Below are 22,635 nucleotides of genomic sequence, written 5' to 3'. Positions count from 1 at the left end.
CAATAGATATCAGGAGTAGGCAAAAGTGATTGAAGGGGAAAAACATATATTGATTTCAATTTTTTTTTAAATATGAGAAAATACATGGGACATAAACCAAATAAATGAGATAAAGAATATAGAAAGAGGCTCAGGAGAGGGTTTGAAGAATGAGTTCAATTTTAAAGATACTGAATTAGATTTGGAGCTATCTAATTATAGCTATAAATAAAATCTGAAACTCAGAATAGAAATCAATGTCAGAGGAATCAGACAATAGCTGACATCACAAGATCACCCACAGATTATGAGAGGATGAAGAGGACTTGAAGATGAAGAATTAAGGACACTGACATTTAAAAGGAGGATCCTTGGGCCTTATATGATGAGCCTATATCTAACACTGTACTCGGTCAAGCATGAGACAAGAATGGCTACTGTCAACACTTTTATTCAACATAGTATTGAAAGTCCTAGCCAGAGCAATTAGGCCAAATCAATAAATGGCATCCAGATTGAAAAGGAAGAAGTAAAATTGTTCCTATTTGCAGATGACATGATATTATATATAAAAACCCCTAAAGAATCCACCAAAAAAATGTTAGAACTAATAAACTGATTCAGTAAAGTTGCAGGATACAAGATCAATATGCAAAAAACAGTTGTCTGCGTATACTAACACTGATCTATCAGAAAAAGAAATTACAAAAACAATCCCATTTACAAAAGCATCAAAAAGAATAAATGCTTGGGAACACATTTAATCAAAGAGTTAAAAGATCTGTACCTGAAAACTATGACACCGATGAAAGAAATTAAAGAAGATACAAATAAATGGAAAGATATTACATGCTCATGGATTGGAAGAATTAATATTGTTAAATGTCCATACTACTCAAATCAATCTACAGAATCACTGCAATCCATATCAAATTGCAATGGCATTTTTTATAGAAAGAGAAAAAAACCAATTCTAAAATTTATGTGAAAACACAAAAGACCCCAAATAGCCAAAACAATCTAGAGAAAATAGAACAAATCTGGAAGCATCACACTTCCTGATTTCAAACTATATCACAAAGCTACACAGTAACCCAAACAGTATGGTATTGGCATAAAAACAGACACACAGATCAATAGAACAGAACAGAGTCCCAGAAATAAACCAATTAATTTACAATAAAGTATCCAAAAATATACAATGGGTGAAGGATAGTCTCTTCAATAACGATGTTGGGAAAACTAGACAGCCACTTGCAAAAGAGTGAAACTGGATCACTATATTATACCATACACAATAATCAACTCAAAACGGATTAAAAACTTGAAATAAAACCTGAAACCATAAAACTCCTAGGAGAAAACATAGAGGGTAATCAACTTGATATCAGTTTTGGCTACTCTTTTTTTTTTTTTTTTTGATTCGACATTAGAAAAAAAAGGCAACAAAAGCAAAATTAACAAATAGGACTACATCAAACTAAAAAGCTTCTGCACAGCAAAGAAAACCATCAATAAAATGAAAAACTTATGAGATGAGAGAAAATATTTACAAATCATATACCTGATAGGGGTTAATATCCAAAATATATAAGGAACGCAATTCAACAGCAAAAAGACAAAACTAAGAAAAAAACAAACAAAACGATCAGATTTAAAAATGAGGAGAGGAATAGAACAGACATTTTCCAAAGGTATAAAAATGGTCAGCAGATATATGAAAAGGCGCTCAACATCACTAATTATCAGAGAGATGCAAATCAAAATCATAATGAGGTGTCACTACACACCTATTAGAATGGCTGTCATCAAAAAGATAAGAGATAAATGTTGGTGAGGATGTGGAGAAAAGAGAATCCTTGTACACTGTTGGTGAGAATCTAAATTGGTGCAGCCACAATGGAAAACATTTAAAGGTTTTTAAAAATATTTCAAAAAAATTTTAAAAAGAACTCCCATATGATCCAACACTCCCTCTTCTGGGTATATGTCCAAAGGAAATGAAAACAGGATATCAAGGAGATATCTGCACTCCAGTGTTTATTACAGTGCTATTCACAATAGCCAAGATATGAAAACAACCTAAGTGTCTGTCACCACATGAATGAATATGTGTGTATGTATGTGTATGTGTGTGTATATAATATGTTATATATTTATATACACACACATATTCACTCATGTGGTGACAGACATGAGATGAATAACTTATAAGATGAATAAGTTCTCAAGACCTAATGTACAACATGATTATAGTTAATATTGCATTATATACTTAAAAGTTGCTACAAGAGTAGACCTTATACATTCTCACCACAAAAAAGAAATAGTTATCATGTGGCATGATGAAGGTGTTAGCTAATGTTATGGTAGTAATCATTTTGCAATATATAAGTGTATCAAATCAAGACATTATATACTTTAAATTTATGCAATCTTTTAAATCAATTATATCTCCATAAAGCTGGAAAAAAATAAAGGGATGATCCTCCTCTGCCTTCCCTTGCCTGAACTCCTACTGCATTTATGATTGAACCTGAACAGTTTTTTCTGTCTTTAATACTCTCAGATATAATTATTTTTGTGTTCCCAGATTTCAGTCTTGATTACTGAAACTGGATTTTGTATTTATTTTACAATCATCACCACTCCAATGTGCACAGCACATATTTGGCACTCACTGAATAATTTTTGTGTAATTTTAGGAACCTCCACAGAAGGAACTGACAGTTTCTGTTGGCACCCCAGTAACAGACTTAGCAGTCCCTAAGCTCAGATGATACAGGATGTCCAACTACTCTCGCCTTCCCTTCTAACTCTAAAGTTAAAACAATCTCTGCTTTCTTCTTCTTAGCTCATTGGACGTACTTAGTTCTTGTTATTCACCTGTAGAGGTAATTAGGCTGAAGAATAGAGCTGGGGAGGGGGAGACAAGGCAAAACTAGGCAAAATTAAACAACTATGTGCCTTTACTTCATCTTAGTTGCTCAAATTTAGCCAGCTACATTCCAACATGACTGTACCTAGTCCTGTGATTATCAATCACTGCCTATACTTCAATTGTCAGGAAAGTTGTATTTATAGACATCTAGCCTAACATTCCAATGATTTCTCTATTTGGAAAAGGGGATGGGATATGGGTTAACATAAATTAGGTTTCAAATTCTATTTCTGTCACTTACTAGCTGAGCGACTGTCTGTTAGTTTCCTAGAGCTGCTATAACAAAATACCACAAACTGGGTGGCTTAAAACAACAGAAATTTATCTCACGGTTCTGGAGTTTAGAAGTCTAAAATCAAGGTGTCAGCAGAGCCATGCTCCCTTTGAAATCTGTAGGGGAATACATCCTTGCCTTGTCCTAGCTTCCAGTGGTTTACTGGCAACCTTAGGTTCTTCTTGGCTTGTACCTGCATGACTCCAGTCTGCCTTTGTCATAACATGCATTCTCCCTCTGTGTCTGTCTTCACACAGCCATCTTCTGGCAAGGACACCAGATTAGGAGCCCACCAGTGCAGTATGATCTTAATGAAATTATAACTTCAATGACCCTATTTCTGATTTAGGCCATGTTCTGAGGTACTAGGGATTAGAACTTCAACAAATCTTTTCTGGGGGGAAACATACTCAACTCATAGGAGTGACTTTAGGCAAGTTACTATCTCAGACATTCATTTTCTTCATTGTAAAATGAACATAATAATACTCTATACCTATTATAAGAAAATAATGATATATAGAAGATATATAAAAACTTTTTATACAAAACACAATATTTGATAAAATACTTGTATCTAAAATTTGCAAATAATTCTTAAAACTCAATAATATGAAAACAACCTAATTTAAAAAAGATATCAAATAAGATATACAGAGGCAAAAAAGCATATGAAAAATGCTCAATGCAATTTTCCATTATGGAAATGCAAATTAAAATAACAATATATCTATTAAAATGGCTAAAATCCAAAAAGTGAAATATCGATTGCTGATAAAGTTGCAGAGCAACAGGAACTCTTGTTCATTGCTGGTAGGAGTATAAAATGGTACAGCCACTTTGGAAGACAGGTTGGCAAGTTCTTACAAAGCTAAACATAGTCTTAACATATGACCCAGTAATCACACTGCATTACAAATGAACAAAACAACCCCACTGAATGGGGGCGGGGGGGGGCAGAGGTACTGACCTAAGTACTCTAGTTGATAAAGTTTTCCCATGGGGTATGGGTTAACATTTCTGAAACCACTATATATGTATACTGGAATTGAACGATTAAGCAAGTGCATGGCTGATGAGAGAAGCCAAATTCCCCATTGTTTGAGTTGAAGGGAGGTTACAGATAAGCAAGGAAATGATCCATTGGTAATGAATGGGAGTTTGATACATCAGTATGAACTCATATTTACACAGAAAAGATTTATGGATTTTATCTCTATATATACAAGATTGGTGTACGCACATATATTTCCTTGCTCTGCCGGTTGAGAGGGCCTTGAAGTAACAATATCTCAATATCAATGAGCACACATAAGTACCATGATCTTGGTTTTTAATAGTATACTCCATTAAAAGGAACCAGGCCCCTTGGAGATATGGTTGATTTTGAGACAGATACGGGAAATATACAATATAAGCTAGGAGTGCTTTGCAATGTCAGAAAATAGAAGAGTGCCCCCCCCAAAATATATAATATATATATATATGGAAGTATATCAAAGAGACATATATAAGCCAATTGAAATGACTCCTAATGGTCAACCTAGAATAATTTGAGCAACGAAATAAATAAAGTAGTATTGGATTATCACCCAAAGTATAAACAAGTATTCATAAGCCCATAGTGATATAAATAGACAAATACATAAATAAATGGGGAGATATACAAATTTCCTGTATAGAATTCCAAATAACTTATGTAAATAACCTGCCATCAAGGAAGTGGTGTTTAACTCCTCATTCAAGTATAGGATGCACATAACAACTTCCTTTAACAGAATACAGCATGAATGGGGGAGGGGAATGAATAACTACAGTGGAAAAAGCTGACAAATGCTACCACAACCAGGAGATCAATGTTAACGGCAACACTGATGAGTCAGTTGCATTGATACTCTTGATATATGATGACAGCAACACTTCTATGGTCATCCTCCCCAGAACTCAGAACCCTTGTCTAATCATGAGAAAACACCAGGCAGACACAAACTGAGGAACATTCTAGAAAATACCTGATCAGTACTCAAAATTGTCAAGGTCAACAAGAACAAGGAAAGTCTGAGAAAACATCGGTGTCTAGAGGAGTCCAAGGAGACGTGACAATGAATTGTAATACAATGTCCTGAATGGGATCTTGAAAGAGAAAAACGACATTAGGTAAAAATGAAGGAAAACGAGTTAAATATGGAATTTTGTTGATAATAATGATCAATGTTGTTCATTAATTGTGACAAATGCACCATATGAATAAAATACATTAATAACAGGGAGAAAAGGCTGGTGGTGGAAGGGAGATATATGGGAACTTTTTACTGTTTCTGCAATTTCTCTGTAAATCTAAAACTGTCCTAAAAGAAAAAATTTATTAAAAAATATTCTTGAACTCTGTCTGCCATTTAGTAGGTTCAAAATTATTAGAAACTATTATTAGTATTAATAGTGGCATAGTTACAGAAAAGGAAGCAATAGAAGATATGTATCTCCACGCTCTGCTCACCAAATCCATTCATCACACATTCAGTCCATCTAATAGTAATGTCTGATAGTAATGTCACCATCAAAAGATATCTTTACTCATCATAATGATTCCCATTTATTGAGCTCTAATAATAGACCGAGTGCTCTAAGTGAATTATCTCATTTAATACTCAAAACCCTTATAAGATTTGTACTATTACTATCCCAATTTCACAGATGGAAAATAGTAAACTCAGAGAGGTTAACAGAATCTAAAAGAGACTAAGTAATCAGGCTACGGCCTACAGCTAATAAGCGAAAAATTTTGAGCCCAAGTAGTTTGTTGGCAGCACCTGAACTCTTAACTAGTCTGCCAAACTGTTTTCTACATAGACGTGTGAACACGCCTGCTTTTACCATACACACACACACACACTGCATTATCATGCCCCTCCCTCCTACTAGTGCTGTTGGGACCAACGTGTTGTTCCAACCACTTCTTATATATCTACAAATATTCAGACAAATGCAGGACAAAATTCATAAGACTATCCCAGGACACTGGGCCTTGCCCCAAGCTCTCCCTAATGTCCCTTTCCCTATTATTAAGTATACTATGAGGTAATATTTATACTTGATTGAGTTCACTACCATTTTCTTTTCCTTTGAGGAATATACTGAAAGCAACAGCTTTCCCTCAAGATGAAAAATAATTTGGTAGGTAGTACTAGTGTGTCCAGCCTCTTTTTCACACCCTCATTTCCCACTCATTCCTCTAACTCACTGAAGCAAAACAATGAAGAGGAAGCAGATTTCCTTTAGACAGGCAAGTGTATAGTCCAGCTGTCTTACTGTCTTCGTGTTAAAACAAAAGCACCGTTACCTGAGGTGAGGATTTTGTTGATGTGCAGCAATAGCACCTTCCAGTTTTTATAAACCTAAAACAATCTTGTTTTCTTTTCTATAATTAGGGAATAAGCCAGTCCATGCCAGACTGACTCGCTCAGATACCCACACATTGTGGCTGGAGTTTCACTGCTCCAGAACTGGGGTACTGAGTGCCTTTGTCTGGGCCTGTGGCGTAAATAGAACAAAGGAAAAGATTTTCCTGAGAGAAAACCTCGAAGACCAAGGAATGATAAATGTTTCTCACACTGAGGGGTGGGGATAGGGAGGCAGTAAAACAGCAAACAAACCCATGTCCTTCCTTAGGGTTTTCCTGTCTTCAAAGGGATTCAGGGCCCACGTGAATTCTTTCCTAGGCACTGCTAGACAATGTTACAATTACCCAGCAAACTCTTCATACAACAAGACAGTTAGCAAGGTTCTTAGTTCACTTCTTTAGTACACAACAAATATCCTAACCTAGGACCTCATCCTTCTTGTATTCAACTACAAGAAACCTTGTAAAGAGTTTAGAGAACATAAAGGGCCATATGTGTATCCTCTAGGGTTACTTCTCATTTGACAAGCAGCAGCCTTGGAGAGAGCAGCATTTGTCTGATAGCCAGGAAGTAGGGCACACAGGAAATAGTCATTCTCCCCTTTCTATTCAGTGGGTGTCACATTTTCCTTCCCTCCTCTCTGAAGCCTTCCCTAATTAAGCTTAAATGCTCTCATCACTTAACTGTTGCTGTCCCTTAGCTAGTAAGTGACACAGTCACATAGTCACCTCTATTAGTTTGTACTTCAGTCTTCACTCTGTTTACTCCGACAGTACTTTGCTTTCCTGTAGCTGTACTTCGTACCCTCAGCCTTGTAGCATCACTTAAGGTGACCATATAAACCTGTATCTCTCACTAGACTGTAATTCCTTTAATGTAAATGATTCTGTGCTCTTCCCCATACAGGAACTTACAACTTGCTCAAACGTTCTTGTTGAACCAAAAATTCTCAAGTGTTTTCATAAGCCTTTTTCATCTAGTATGTCCATAAATTCTTCATGAATCAGACACTGTCATTTCTTTGGAAACAGATCTCCTCAGTATGGACTCCTTTCTTCCCATCTATCAGTATACCCATAAACACACACACACACACACCCCTACCTCCTTGTGGTTTAAGCAAAGTTATCAACCAATCGGCTAATAAATATTTGATGACATATACTAAGACTCCAGCCCTGATGCACATCGATATGTATTATCTTTCTGATCTATAGGCATATGTGCATTTAAACAATGAGGAAATCAAGAACAACAAAAAAAATATCAAGTAGTGAAGAAGACAAAAAATACTGTCTTATACCTGGGATTCCAGGAAGTAACCCTGATATTGCCTCCATGTAAGAATAAATGAGTACAAATAAATACTCTAAACATGTCCTCAATTAAATCCATCTTGCATTGTTATTCTTTAAAAAATATTTATTGAATGCCTACTATGAACCACACAGTAATCTAGGAGCTTGGAATAAAGACCTTGTACCTTTGGAGCTCATATTCCATAATAGGTGAAAACAGAAAATAAACAAATCAATATATACATAAATCAGACAGTGAACAGTGTATGAAGGAAAATATAGTAGGTCAGAGGATAGAGAAGGGATCATAAGCATATGGCCAGAGAAGGCTTTCGTGATGAAGTAATTTTTGAGCAGAGACTTGATGAAGTGAAAGCTGACCCATGTGAATATATGGTAGAAGGGCATTTAGGAAGGAGAAATAGCAAATGTAGAGTACTTCATATGGGAGCATTTTTAGTATATTTGAGCCACAGCAATGAAGCCAGCATGGAGAGAAGTGAGAATGGGAAAGAGATAAGGGGGAACCAGATGGTGTAGTGCCTTGCATTATGAGTAACCCCTTAGAAACTGGCATTACTATTATCACTCTGCAAAAGGGGAAGGCTTGAAGTAAAGTAAACCCAAAAGAGAAAGAGAGGTGAGAGAAAAGAAAAAATTCATCAGACTACATGCAGATGTATATGCTAATTTGATTTCAAGAAGAAACTTGCTAAAGTTGCTCACTCTCCTAAAAAACCTTTCTCTTAAGTCATCATATTATCACTTTTTTTCTGCCACCACCTGAGTGATCTAAACTTGATGCTCCCATGCCCTCGTTCCTCCTTCATTCTTCAATCTAGAACATCTAACTTCTGCTGCTATTATACCACTAAACTCACAAAGCTGACAAAATGAACGTCTCAATAATGACACCTAATGGTCCATTTTCAGTTTCATCCAACAGCATAAACTACCCTGCTTGGACAACCCTTTGTTGGTGGCTACAGCACCATTCTCCTGCTTTGTTTTGTTTTGTTCTGTTTTTCTCTCTCTCCTGTTACTTCTCACCTTCTTTCCTTGACTCCTCTTCCTCTGCCTACTCAACTATTGGTACTACTCAGAGTCCTACCATAATCTTCTCACTCTAAATATTCTCCTGGCAAGCTATCCATTCCCTTTGCTTCTTCCTCTTGCACATCAAAAATTATATTTCAAACAGCTTACTAGACATTCTAGTTGCGTAACATGTCTCCTGTTTATCATGCCCGAAACATAACCTATTGTTGTTATATTAGTTTCAGGTGTACAGCATAGTAGTTAGACATTTATGTACCTTACAAAGTGATCACCTGATAAATCTAGTACCCATCTGACACCATACACAGTTACTATAATATTACTGACTATATTCCCTATGTTGTACTTTATACCCCCATGACTATTTTTATAAGTTGCAGTTTGTACTTCTTAATTCCTTTCAAACCTTTTTCACAACTGTAACTGCAAAATAAATTAAAAATTAAACAAACAAACAAACAAACAAAAAGCAACCTATTAGTCACTACTTTTAATAGTTGCTCAAGCTAGAAACCTCAAAATCACCTTTTCCATCATTGGCTGTAGCTAGTCACTCATTCCAGAAATTCTACCTCTGAGCATCTCTCTTACATCCCCTTTCTCTTCTAACCCTAATGTCACTCACTGTCTAACTTCCGATTCTCTTCATCTATGGCCATAACTAGTTACAAACCCTTCTGACCGGTTTCTCTTTCCATTCTATCTGTCCTAAACACATTGCCATCACTGCAATCTTTCTAAAATCCAAATCTTATTATGTTTCTCTCATCTTATCCAATTATTCCTTTTAATTTTCCTTCCCTAACCCAAGTACCACAAATGTTATACTAAACTGTAGTCCCTGGTCTCTATATTTACCAGTCATTCTCCCAACACACTAGGCACTTTCCCACCTTGATCCATATTTCACCTAGAATGCTCTTCGCAATAACTTTTACTCATTCACACATCCAACTCAAATCCCCCTACTTCTATAAACCGTCAACAACATCCCCATGTGAGTTTCATCCTCATGGAAGAATAACTCTTTTCCTCCCATATGCTTGCATGACATTTTGCATATGTCACTATGGTAGCCATTATCATATTTTATCATAATATGCTTATTTCAAGGCTCTCTTCCCAGATAGAATGTGAGTTCTTTAAGGTCAGGAATTCCATACTCTTCATTTTTATATCTCAAGTACTTGGCAGATTAACATATATAAAAAAAATGCTTAATAAATATTTTTTAAATAAAAAAATAGGAAATGAGATGAAAATGGGGAATATTGCAAAGCAGTGTCAGAAAACAGGAGAAATCAAGATGGTAAAAAGAGCTTCAAAGTTGGTAGAGAGAAAAACGTCACAAAATAGTAAAGCCAAAACAAACTTTCATAATCTTTAATCATCTAACTTATCAAATGATAGAATTGGGATTCAGAATACTCAAGCAGCAAACAATCAGAAGTAGCAGCAAATAATTAGAAGAGCTTGAATTCAGGTTTCACTGTTTGGTCCATAGTTTTTAGAGATCAACATGAACCACAAAGTACCTAGAGATCATCCAGCTCACTTATACAGTATGCCTCTCCAACTAAGATGGAAAGAGGTTTGAGCAATTTTAATGCACCATCAAGTTCATTTAGAGTGTTTTTATTTTCTTCTTACTTAAAACTTTTCTTCATATGACAACTTTACTACCCTGCATATACCTTATTATATGTATATTGGTATGCTACTTTATAGTTTATAAAACATTAACCTATCATTTTACCAGATTCTCATAGCAGTCTTCTGTTTTAGATATATTTTCCTTCACTATTCCATTCCTTCCTGTAACTATGACAGGTCACTTAACATATCAGGTAGGCAGCTGAAAACACTGTGCTTCTGTGGTTTACTGCAGATGCAGTGAAGACTACATCAGGAGCACTGGGTTCCGATGCCAGCTCTGCCAGCCTCCAGCTGAGTGTCACTTCACCTTCTGTGCTTCAGTTTATGCATCTGGAAATCAGGGAAGCTTGACTACATCAGTGATTTCCAAACCTGGCCAGGCATCAAACCTATCTAGAGGCTTTAATAAATCTAATCATCTATATCCCCCTCCTAGAACATCTCAGGGGATGAGGACCAGAAATCTGTGTTTTAAAAGTTCTCCAGGTGATTCTGATGAGGAGTCAGATCTGGAAATCTCTAAGCCAGATGATGTTTCAAATCCCTGCTGACTCTAAAACTATGAATAAATCATGTTTTTCTTTTATATCCATTGCTATTTGTGCAAATTGGTCTTTAGACCCAGATACTAAGTTCTTCTCTGTGGCCTGGAGAAAACAGACAAGATGGTAAGACTAGTAAGACCTCAGAATTAATGTCTTTGTCCATATTCCGGGCCATATTCCAGGCCAGCAGGACTATACGACTGTGGTTTTCTTTTCTCTTTCCAACAGTAGGCTTCTTTAGGGAAAGAACTCACATATTTTCTAGAAGAGTCTGACTGTTCTCAACAATGTAAGGGTTCATTATTATTTTCATCAGCTAACATTTCCCATTGACCTCCAAAAGCCATCTAAAATATTGAAGAAACTCAGTGTCTTGTGTCTTATTTAACAAACTATACTTAATGCAAAGATAAAATCAAGACCTGTAAAAAGTTACTGATGGCATTAAGGAGAAAACAACAAAGACAAAGAGAGAGATACCTCACCTTACAAATTAAGAAACTTTGTTGTTTCTCTTTTTAGTTCAAAAAATCAAACTAATAACCCAGCTCAAAAAAAGAGTAACGTATAAACCACAAAGCTTATTTATTGGTTGATACAGTGAGGTGTGTAGCTCTAGGAACTCTAGAACTTTAAAACTTTAAAGACTACCAGGAGTTGAATAAATACAATTAATTAATTCTAATCTTTTATTTCTCTCTTTAAGTAACCGATTATGTAGCACAGCAATGGTTCCCAAGCTTTCTGGCACCAGGGACCAGTGCTCCTATGAGAATCTAACGCCTGATGATCTGAGGTGGAGCTGAGGTGGTGATGCTAGTGCTGGGGAGCGGCTGCAAATACAGATGAAGCTTCTCCCCCTCCCATGTTCATCTTCTGCTGTGTGGCCCAGTTCCTATGGCCCAGGGATCAGGAACCCCTGCAGTATAGGAAAAACTTTAGGCAAAGCCTTAAAGTCCTTCACTGGAGACTTCCCTCCAGACTCAGATAGCCCAATTCCCTTTTGGCCTAGTGATTTAATCAACCATAAATCCACTGTTAGTTAATCCAGATTATAGTTCTTGATCTTGTTCAAAATAATATCATGAAAAACAGCCATGCCTTTTTGAAATCATGATATTCAATATTCGCTTGTTTGATAAAAATTTATTGAACCCTTAATATGAGTTAGGTCAACAAAAAGATGACTAAGTCTGCCTGTTTTGAACATTCTAGAGGACACATAAATTGTGACAGTGCAATTAGTGCAATACAAAGTAAAATTTTTCAGGGTGTCAGAAAAGCTTCATGGCAAAAGAAATGTTATAACTAAGTCTTGGAAAATAAGTAGAATTTGTCCTGCAGTTAAAGAAGTAAAGAGCTTCCAAGCAGAGAAAGCATGGAGTAAAAAGATACTTGATGTTACGTTCAGGGAACTCTAAGCTGTGCTTTGGGGATGGGGTGCTTTTAAAGAAGTGGGGGACACACTTGGGGAAAGAATATGAACCAGGCGATAGCTGAGAATAGCGGGATGGTAGTTCCACCACAGCTCTGCTACACTTAATGGTATTTTCTTTTCTATCTGACCTCAGATAGAAAAGAATCAGTTTAAAGCCTCTAAAACACATTAGCGAGTCCTCTTAACATTTCTACTTGGTCATCCAGAAATATTTCATCACTTGCCGTTCCCTAGTATTCTGATCAAACACTACAGTCCAGAAAAATCAAATTTTTATTAATCTCTCTATGTAATCAGTGTCCACTCCCCATATCTTACTTCTTTCCAATTCTTACCTATTTCTATCATTACTCTGCACAAGTTCTTTATTTTTCTACAAACAACTTAAAAGTCAGTTAAGAAATTTTAGGCTTCTTATTGACTACATTAACATTCTGAAGAGAATCAATGCCAAGTAGGTAACCCTTGATAGATTTTATAAATGTCAACTTTTAAACATATATTTAGTAATAGTTTTATTTTAATATTTAGAGTTTGCCTTTCGAAAGAAAAGAAACTGAGTGAAAAATATCCTTTAGTTCAGTTTAATATATATCTTAGAAGCCTAGCTGTTGAAACCTCAAGTCCCTCTTACAGGTACCATTCGCCTTTGATTGTAGTTTACATAAATGAAATTATTTTAGAAAGAGGTCGACAGCCTTGAAAATGACAGGATTTTATAAAACCAAAAATTATACTGTAACACTAATTTTCCATTCAAAGTTTCAAAACACACACACACGAACAGCATGCAGACACACACGTGCACATGCACACGCAGAGTTTAGTCCTCTCTGTTGCCACACTCAAAAGCTGGCAGGCCCAAGCATAAAAGCATGCTCACCTCCTCGACCTCATACATGCTCAACTAAAAATGGCTGAGGCTCTTCTGTTCCAAATTAAAAACATATAAAAGAATTGAAGCTGAATGCCTGTTTCATGTACCATGGCCTGGGCAAGTTCTATGTTCTGAAACTCTCCAGATCTGCTTGTGCCACTTTTCATTACAAAGATCAGGAAAAACCAAGCAAGCCTGTCTAGTAAGGTAATGATGGTAGGCCTGGACTCACTTCGCTTCTGACCTTGGTTTATCTGGCCTGCGCCTTCTTTGGAATCGTCTATTTGTGTATTTGTTTCTCAGTAATCCTCTTATGATAGGGTAGTTAAAAGGTTTTAGCTAAAGACATCTATAAAATTCAAATATACCATTTTAATAATGTTTTCATTTTTAATTTTAAAAGATCACTCTAGATATAGGAGTTATGGAATTTTTGATTTGAGAATAAACAAATGTCTCGTTTGTTTCCTAGCACCCTCTGTCTCATAACAGCCCCTACTGCCAATAGAGAAAGATCACATCAGAACCAAATCCATCTATCCTCAAGTAACAGACATTGGCAGACGTACTACATTCTGAGACTGTTTGTCAGCTTTTGGCTGGTAGAGTTTAAATTCTGATTCACACTGGCTGCGCCAGAGATAGAACTACTCCACAAGCCCGAAGACGGGCTCTGAATTCTATCATGTAGACAGACAGACAGACAGAAAATAGAGAGAGCCATAGGACAAAGAATGGGAAAAACAGTTCAAAATTCAATGGAAAAAAGAAACACACAGAAGGTAGATGTACATGTCTTCTCCATTTACTCAGGCTACCTTAAATTATTCAGGTTTTACTCTCTCAGAATGAGGTCACAGTATAATACAGATTCCACAGGTCCTCACGGTGTAATGTAGATTCCACAGGTCCAGCCGAAGTACAGAGACTGACTATTTTTTACAAGGCTTCGAAAACCTATTTGTGAAATTTATCCTAATAAGTACGTCATATTTAGAGGCAGGAATAAGAATATGAACTTAAAATGTATAGCTCATATTGCCTTAAATGTATATAATTTCTAATTCTTTTATTAGTGTACTTTTCATGCTTTCATTGTGAATTAGTCTTAATACTATAATAATACACATTTGTACAAGTTAAGAGTATGTATCTAGATTGTTTGCTGAGTATGTGTGAATTGTGTTAATGCTTGTGGTACACCATACTATATTTAGAGAAATTAGTCTACTTCATCTATCAAATGTATTAATTTCTTCCTCTTTGTATTAGATCCCCAGTAGTTGACCTGTCCTTCTATTTTGCTACTTGCTTAGAAAAGAAAATGGATATTCAAAAAGTGATAGAGTTCCAAAGTCATTACATGAAAGGTTACTCCTGTCTATGAGACTATGCTTAGAAGTAAGAGATCCTAGGATGACTATGATCCCTTTACTGGTGTCTCATCTTGGTCTATGTCACAATCTGTTTCCAGGATATCTCACCAGCCATTTGGGTTATAGTTAGGTCATGACTCTTAGTCCACTCCACAAAAACGTTTTTGCCCTAACCTCATATCTAGAGTGTTAACCTTGTACTACTTCTGTTATTTCCACTAAATACAACATAGTCATCTCCTTTCAGTAATCCAGGTCTCCGCTCCAGGTTACCTCTTCGAATTTAGATTATTCTGTACTCACTCTGCAGCTGTCTCTTTGCTATTAATTCCTGGACTTACATGAGAAAGGCTATTTCTTACAGAACCCTACCATGTCTTTCCCTAGCAACCAAAACATCCTGAAGTGAGTTTCATGAAATTAACTCTATATGCAGGAGTCAGACCCCACATGTTTTTCCATAGCCAATTATCTTTTACATATTGATTCTTTTGTCTGACTAGGGAGTTCCTAGTTAGTTGGTTAGTTAGTTAGTTAGTTAGTTAGTTAGTTAGTTCCTATAACTCTTAGATATTTCACAACTTCTTATTTATTTTTCTAGGCAGTTTCTTAAATAGCCATGTAGATAGAACTACACTATTCCTCTCGTTTTGTGCCTACTTCTTCCTTCTCTCACATGGCAGCTTCTCTTGATGCCCTTAAAAAATAATGTTCCCCTCTATGCAACTGACTTACTTACTGAATGTCTGCCTCCCTCAAAATTCATAATAGTAAAGCCCTAACCCCCAATGAGATAGTATTCGGAGGTAGGGTATTTTGAGAAAATTAGTTTTAGATGAAGTCATGAGGATGGGCTCTCTATGGTGGAATTAGTGTCCTTATAAAAAGAGGAAGATACCTGACCTCACTTTCTCAGTGCTCAGGAAGAAGAGGTCATATGGCCACACGGAGGGGGCAGCAGACTAGAGAAGAGGCCTCAGAATAAAACTACTTTGCTAGCACCTTAACCTTTTTCTTCTCAGCCTCCAGAACTGTAAGAAATAAATTTATTTCTTTTTTTTCAAGTGCCATCAAATGATAAAATGTCCAAAAGATGAGATAGTTCTGACAAAAATTTCTGTTTAAGCCACTGGGTCTATGGTATTGTTATGGCACCTTGAGCAGACCAAGATACTCCCATCTTTCACTCTATTAAGAACACCATGAATGAGATGCTCAATGTCACTAATTGTCAAAGAAATGCAAATTAAAACCACAATGAGATATCATCTCATGCCTGTCAGAATGGCCATCATCAATAAATCAACAAACAACAAGTGTTGGTGAGGATATAAAGAAAAGGGAACCCTCGTGCACTGTTGGTGGGATAGCAAATTGAGATTGCAAATTTCTACTATAGAAAACAGTATGGAGGTTCCTTAAAAAATTAAAAATAGAACCACCTTATGACCAGCAATTCTGCTTCTGGATATTTATCCAAAGAAATGTAAAACACTAATTAAAAAAAGGTATATGCATTCCTATGCTCATTGTAGTATTTACAATAGCCAAGATATGGAAGCCACCTATGTGCCCATTAATAGGTTACTGGATAAAGAAGATGTTGTACATATATACGATGTAATATTACTTGGCCATAAAAAAAAGAATAAAATCTCACCATTTGTGACAACATGGATGGACCTAGAGGATATTATGCTAAGTAAAATAAGTCAGACAGAGAAAGACAATACCATATTCTCACTTATATCTGGACTCTAAAGAACAAAATAAACAAGCAAACAAAACAGAAACAGACTCATAGATAGAGAACAAACTGATAGTTGACCTATGGGACGGGGGTTAGGGGGCTGGCTGAAATTTGGATGAGGATCAAGCATTATAAATTGATAGTTACAAAATAGTCATGGGGATGTAAAGTATAACATAAGGAATATAGTCAATAATATAATAATGTAATAACTATGTACAATGTCAGGTGGGTACTAGACTAATTGGGGGGATCACTTCATAAATGATATAAATGTCTAACCGCTATGCTGTACATCTGAAACTAATATAAAATAACATTGAATAACAACTGTAATAGGAAATTTTTTAAAAGAGAGGAAAGTAAAGGGGAATAAAAGGTTCAAATTTCCAGGTATAAAACAAGTCATGGGAATGTATGTACAGCATAGGGAATATAGCCAATAATTTTGTGACAGTGTTGTACAGTCAGATGGTTGCTGGACTTATCATGGTATATAAATGTTGAATAACTGTGGTATACACCTGAAACCAATATAATGTTGCATGTCAGATATATTTTAATAAAAAATCTTTAAAAAGAAAAAATGTACCCTGAACGACTGCTTCCTTTGCCTCATCACCATCGATCATCTGGAAAACTGACTTTCTTTGCCTAGCAGTCTGTATGTATTTGGAGATGAATGAAGAAGGAGGGAAGACTTTCTAACATCCCCTCGTTACTTTTTACTGGACATCCCATTTGAACAGTTTTCTTTGCTTTAATGTATAAATCCTCCCATAAGAATGTGTGGCGTTTCATCACCCCCATTGTTCTGCTTTACACCAATCCAACCCTTTAGAGGCCAGTTTCAGGCTCATCTTCTCCAAGGAACCCTGATGGTTCCTTCCATTTTAATCTCTCCATTTTCTAAACTTCTCTGGCATTACTGTCTGCACATTATTTGGAGATGTAATGACTCTGCATATTCTCTCCTCCTGGAATTCCCCAGCAGTCCTGTGCCCCACCCTGCACGTTTGCATGAGGCATTATTCTTGGCTAGCTGCTCATCCACTATGACCCCCCTGTTATGTCCTCCTATCTTCACGCTGTGCATATATATGTTCCTACAATCCTCCGTTTCTGGCCATGTCTTCAACTTACCAGAGATATTTTAGTATCTAAACATTTCTTTACTTTCCTCAGCACCCTGGTGACTTCAGCAGACTAAGGTAAGGGACTTTTATATCATCCCTCAACTAGGCTGTCAATTTTGTTTTTACATAGTCTCTCTCCTAGAGAAATTAGTGTCAGTCTAATCTTCCCAAGAGCCTTTAATATGGTCCCTGATTACTTAAGTTATTTTTCTCTCTTTTTATTTTTTGAAAGAATGAGAATGTGGGAACAACAACAACAAAAAATAGCAAGGGTTCTCTGGAGTGCATTGTGCCTACTCAGAAGTAAGAAAACAAAGAAAGGAAGGCTCGTGAGCCAAATACCTTTGTACCATTGTCCGTATGTCCTTCTAGAGCTGGTTCCATGGATAAACTAGCAGTCACTATGCCCAGGCCTATTATTCTAAAATTTAAATGTTTCCCCTGACATCTGGGTTCAGGTTTGCCTGGTCTTCAGGAGTAGCACTAGTTTTCTTAAGTGGCTTTGAGAAGACTGGTTGGCAAACCATTAGTTGTTTTTATCATCAACATTTATTTTACTTTGTAATATTATTTTGCTAGGCTCCAACCTATAATATAAGAATGAGGAAGCATTTCTCCTCTTGAATTTTAAGTCTTGTACATGCCAAATCACAAAATAAAATACACATATAAAATACAACAAATGTCTATAAAATCTTCATTTGTTAAACAAATACTTTCTGCACATGCAAAGAGAGAGTCATGCTAATCAAGGGGGTACACTCTGGCATAAAACCGACAGATGCCCATTACCAGGTTTGGGAGTCTCGATATCAACAAGTGTGGACTAAATACTCAGCCATTCAAGTCTCAAGTGTCTACTTTATCAAATATATGCTTAAACAGTACATGAGTTACTGTGAGTCATAAAAAAATATATAAGATATGATCTCCATCCTTAGAAACATTCTAAAGGAAGCTTTACAATCTCACAGAGGGGCAAGACATACACAAGTCACAATATAAGGAAATAACGTCTGGCAAAATCATTATCGAGGGCAAAAATACAGGACAGAACAAAGGCATGTCAAGATGTTTCATACTGCCCTCCCCACTCTGAATTACGTACTGCTGAGGAAGGGAGAGAGACATGATAAATCCAAGGGAGGTTTGTATCTAGCTCGAAAATGCACTAGTAGAGGATTACCTTTCTTCTGTTTGCCTTTGGTGAACTCAAGACAGCATTCTCAGAGCTTGTATCAGTTTATTAAGGGGAGAGGTTATGAAAAACATATCAAGTATCTGAGGAAAGCTAATTAAGGATTCAACATGAGCTGATGATTTGCTATTTACAGTTCACATTTTTAACATACTTTACAAATTCACATTTATTATTGGTCCTCTTAACAACCCTTCAAGGTAGACAATATTGGTATTATCCAATTTTATAGGTCAAGAAAATAAAAGGGCAGAGAGATGAACTGACTTGTCTAAGAACATGAATGTATATTTTAGAATCCTGACAGGAAACAGCTAGCATATTTAAAGGATCTGACTGAAAAGAATTGATTGAAGGGTGGGAATAGAGACCAGCGAGGGACAGTAAAGCACTCAGGGACTAAAATGCAGGAAGCCCACAGCTACTTCTAGGCTTGAAGAACAGAGAACAATGTTCCCAGAGCCTGGTAAGAGCTGCCACTGTGAAGGAGGAGATACCTGACAGGGGCGTGGACACTGATACTGCTAGAACTGTGGCAAAGTAGGGTAAAGCCAGTGAAGAAATACCTTGATCCTTCTCTTCTCACCTTCTGCTCCCCCACCAGTGCCTCCCATTGACCAAAATAAACCAAAGCCAGATAGTAAAGATTGCTGATGATGCAATCAAAAGGCACAGAACTGGGCAGAGGCGGGTGGAATGGATCTGAGGAGGCAGGGGGGAGCATAGTAGGTAAAAATACCTAGCTTTGTGTCTGCAAATTCAATGTTCTTTTCCCTATAGGTACTACTCAGATAGGCCCCAAATGGATAATAAAGAGTTAACTGTAATTATTGAAAAAACTGGAAACAGACTTAAATCTTACTGAGATATATTTCTTCTTTAGGTTAGGCTGAAGTCTGTATATTTCCTGATGGCTTATGGCTTATGGCTTATGGCTATTCTGGAACCTCTTCTACTCAGACAGAAGCCAAACTTTGTTACCTGTCCTCTTTAGTCCATAAATATATTTTAATCTCTTCAAAAAAGATACCCACCCCCAGAGGTCATATTGTTGAGTTTCAGTACAATGCTAGTTCTACAAAGTCCTATTTGAACAACAACAAAAAATAAAAATTGAAAAAGATGACAGAGGACTGGTTGGGTGCTGCATGTGACGAACGTTGTCAGAAGAAAGGTCCATGCTTCCATAGGGCATGCAACCTTACAGTGGTATAAATTTCTTCTGGGAAGGACTCAAAATGAAATGAGAGAGAACGAGGTAGTAATTCAGCCTATTTTATGTATTACTCAAGAGAAAGGACCTTTATTTAAGACTGCAGAAAGAGATTTGGAGGCCAACACTTTCGAGTCCTAGTGACATCCACTGCACAAAGTCATTTACTCACGTTAATCTTTTGATTAAGTACCTGCTCATCACTTCCACAATCTGGTCCTCAGGTGTCTGAAAATCTCTTAAACTCAGCACTATCCTTTCCAAGTATTAGTACAACAATTCTTAGAAATAGTAAAAAAAAAAAAAAAAAAAAAAAAAAAAAAAAAAAAAAAAAAAAAAAAAAAAAAAAAAAAAAAAAAAAAAAAAAAAAAAAAAAAAATCCTGAAACTGTCACCTTAGTATGAATTCAATTTACCTAACTACTTTCCTCCTTTGATTAGAGAACTTCAAATGATAGAAGTACATGAAATGCTTTTAATAATTAAAAAACAAGTAATTAAAATACCTTAAGCCTTTGGAAAGAAAGTAGAGACAGAAACTCTAGGACTGATGAAGAGAATGCAGAAGGGGGGGCAGTTGTTGAAGACAAATTTTCTTATTTATTTCCTCAGGGCGAGCCCTTTGTGGAGCTGTTCCTTATCCTGGAAAAGCCCTCTAATGACTGATGTCACCTAGCTGGCCTGCATTTGAGACCCTACTGAAAGTGAAGCAAACTGTCACCAAGAGTTTCACCCTCCCCACAAAACATTTTTGCTTATATTTGTTTGAGGAATCAATCCAGTTTCTTTAGAAAGATTTCCTCTACGATTAAGCTAACTAACTACACTTCCTTCCACAGCTTAAACCAAGGCTCTGGCTTATCCACTGCTGTTTCCGAATGTTTGTTTTCTTCTTCCCCAGAACAATGAGAACGACAGTGAGTTCTGACTAAAGGACTCCAACACCTGAAATACTCTTTGCCAATTACACTACTTGGCAGGCTACAAAGGAATGACAAATGCAATCTTTCATTAAAAAAGAATATTTAAAGAATAAAGAATATCAAGAGTATCCAGTGAAAATAAGTAATTAAATAATTAAAACTGTTCGATCTTTATAATGACTCAGACACAATAATACAGTTGGCCTTCTGTGACCTGTTGGACACTTAGGGCAGGGTCATGGCTCCTGTGATAGAAAAGGGATTTGGTCAATATCCTTGCAACTAATTTGGTTTTCATTTTGTTTTACAAGTAATTTGTTTTTAAGTGAACAGGAGTATCTGGCAGGGCACTTGGCCATAGGCTACAGGTGGAGTTCTCAGAGAAAGGGGGCCTTTTCTTTGGCTTTTCTTCTGCTTGAGGCAAATTTTCGCTGATATGCACGGTAAATCACTGCCTAGGATCAACCCAGATAACTATCTGACAAATTCTTGGATTGGGTATTTAACCCAGGCAAGATCTTTGTGAAACAACTGTCATTATATATTTTGATTAAAAATTGCCTAATTTAGTATAGCCCAATTTATGTCATGAAGGTCTTCCATTATCCAACATTCTTCTAAGTTCCTCTCTATCTAAAAGAATTCAGCTGTCTCAAGGCCCTAACGATGATGGCAAGAACACTCTTAAACAATGTTTTTCTATTTTAAAAAGTAATACAGTCACATTACCAAAAATCCCATGTTTACTCATTAATAAGTATCTAAAATGCTTTATACTAACATTCATTCACTTGATGGGCATTCAATAAAACTTTTGTTTTGTTTTGTTTGCACTATCAGTTGAATAATTTCCAGGTGCCAAGCATTGCATAAGGTTCAGTCACACATATTATCTCCTAAATTCATCACAACAATCCTGAGTAGGTGCTATCACCTTCAAGAGAGCTTGCTATGTGCACGGGGGCAGTATTATTAAGATGCAGGCCCCATTCTATACAAATACAACTAAATCTACTTAGATTTTTTAAAATATCCAATCATTAGCATCATTTAGGCACAGCTTCACCGTTGTACCATTTTTTTTTTTTTTACTCTATTTCTGAAAGCCTCTGGTATCAGTATATGGCAAGCAAATCTCCTCCAGAGCACACTTACTCTTGCAGAAAATCCTAGAAAATGCTGTCTATTCTTGGTCACAAGGAGGACTAAAAGGCATCATTAGATGATTTGGCCCCAATTCATCACCTGTAATGAAAACAACTCAATATTTGCAGCCCTCTGATACTGAAATGCTTATGTCACTTTTACACATAAAGACCCTTTTCACTTTGAGGTGTCAGTGTTCTCTATTAACCTCAAAAAGTGGGTGCTATATCTGTATTTTGCCACTTTTTACAAAGCAAGTACAAATGCTGTAAATGAGCTGAGTCTAGGATACTTGAAGGTTAATGGGAGAGGGATTCTTGAGTGTGTTTTACAAGCAAAAAAAAGTGAAAGGCAAAAATGAAATTACATAGATATGTAATGCTAATATATTCAAGGCCATAGATGAAATCGATTGGCAGATGCTAA

Source organism: Pteropus medius, unplaced genomic scaffold (genome assembly GCF_902729225.1).
Source record: "Pteropus medius unplaced genomic scaffold, Ma_sr-lr_union100, whole genome shotgun sequence".
In the NCBI taxonomy this organism is placed as follows: Eukaryota; Metazoa; Chordata; class Mammalia; order Chiroptera; family Pteropodidae; genus Pteropus; species Pteropus medius.
The sequence above is the reverse complement of the archived record's forward strand: the minus strand, read 5'-3'. Positions refer to the sequence as shown.